The 1,845-nt window shown below is 42.1% G+C and overlaps 1 long non-coding RNA gene across 1 annotated transcript in view; it reads right to left on the bottom strand.

Moving 5' to 3' along the window:
* The window catches only part of LOC116098258, a 14,095-nt gene extending 12,841 nt beyond the window's left edge, over positions 1-1,254 (bottom strand). Inside the window, exon 1 of the long non-coding RNA XR_004121759.1 lies at positions 1,054-1,254. This is a non-coding gene — a long non-coding RNA (uncharacterized LOC116098258). The remainder of the gene's footprint in view (positions 1-1,053) is intronic.
* Positions 1,255-1,845: the final 591 nt, after the last annotated feature.

The raw sequence follows: 1,845 nt of genomic DNA on the forward strand, positions 1-1,845 counted from the left end.
CTACGCCAGCTCCAGGGTACCCAGAGACGGACAACCTTCCCCAAACACAGACCAACCTAAGACACGGAACCCTCAGGTGGAGGGGGGTAATCCTATGACAGATAAGGCTTAGGTTTGATGCAAAATGACTTAAGACAGGGGCCCTGACAGAACAAATGCACTCTCTGACTTGCTACATTTGGCCTTCCCTTTTAACTAAAACAAAAGGGGGATATGTGGGGAGCCGTGAAGCTGGAGAGGCATTCGCCATGGCAAGATGGCACCTACTTCCGCTGTTAACTCCTAGTAAACAACTGTTTGCGCATGTGTGTAGAGAACTGTTTGCACATGTGCGTAGAGTGAAAAAGACGCCATGTCACGGCCCATCCCGGGGCGTTAAGTAGGGTAATGAACAAACAGCCAATCATGGGCAGACACACCACACTGTGGTGTATATAAGCAGTGTGGATTTTGGGCTCGACCTTTTTCCCTATGGATGGAGGCAATAAAACGTTGCTACAGAAGGAACCTAGTGTCTGCGTGTCTTCTTGCTGGTGAGACGACTGCGCGGGCTACAATGGTTTTCTCATGATGGAGGCAAAGAAACATTAAGAGATGCTCAGTGGAGGGGAGAAAATGATGAGATGATGTTCCTGTATGGATAATATTTATACTAAAGGAGAATTAGGTGATAGTGGAACGAACAGAAGCATAAATCACTCAAAGTGCATTTTTAACCTCTGTGCCCACTGCTCCCCAATACTCTCAACTAACACTCAAACTTATTCCAAATATCTCAATAGCTGATGCAACAGGCAGCTGTACATATATAGATGAAGTGTATTTTGACTCTAGAATCCAGTCATTAAATGTGGAAAAATGCTAATCAGGTTAGTCTTTGAAAGACTTTAATCAGGAGTTCACAGTCAAGTACCTCCACAGCCAGGTGTTTCAAACACCCTGAAAGTTACACCAGAGGATTCTCAAATTAGTGTAATAGATGTTGGAAATAACTCATTCACTGGTGAAGTGAATGATATTTAAGGTATTAAAATGGCAGGAAAGAGCTTTTACCTTTACAGAGATGAGGGATGAGAACCCAGTGAGGTGAGAGGAGCCTAACAATTCAGCTGCAGAGAGGGTATCCATTCAGATGTAGACCCATGTCAAGCACGCTTTTGCTCCTTGGTACAAGGATGCAGTTAATTCTTCTCTCTCATGTGATGACCATGCTTGTCTCCAGGTATCCTTGCCAAAGGATCAGGTGGTGAACCAAAACAAAAGAGGACAGGATTAGCCATCCTCTCAAGGAGACCTATCAACAAGTGTTTGTAAGTGTAGTTGTAATAGATTTGGGCCCTGTACTGTTTAACAAAGTATCTCTGGGTGTTAAGACTTATAAAGAAAGATACAAACACTTCCCACCTAAGACTCCTTGTCAGGTATGACTACCCTTGTCTGATCTTGACAAATGTGAATGAAGAAAGGGTTTAAGTCCATTTGCAACACTTCTCAGCCTATTTGCTGGATAAACCATGCTTAGATTCAACTTTCAGATTCAACCCTTTCTTGTATTACAGCCTGCTCAAAATTTCCTGCCTCATCTTGTCTATGAACCTCACTTACCATTTCATTAAAGCTATTAAAATATTTAGAGAATGCATAATATAAGCCCTACTTAACAAGTAAAATGTAAGCTCCCAGATGAGATTCCTGCTACTCAATATTTTTACAGTAATAGTTATTCATTATAAGGATCTCAAAATCAATCTCCCTCTCTCTCCCTCTCTCTCCTCCCACCCCCATGCTTAAAATGTGCCAGACGTTTTCCTATATGTTTAATATGAATTAACTTGCCCAATTTTG

The sequence above is a fragment of the Mastomys coucha genome, unplaced genomic scaffold (genome assembly GCF_008632895.1).
Source record: "Mastomys coucha isolate ucsf_1 unplaced genomic scaffold, UCSF_Mcou_1 pScaffold20, whole genome shotgun sequence".
Lineage (NCBI taxonomy): Eukaryota > Metazoa > Chordata > Mammalia > Rodentia > Muridae > Mastomys > Mastomys coucha.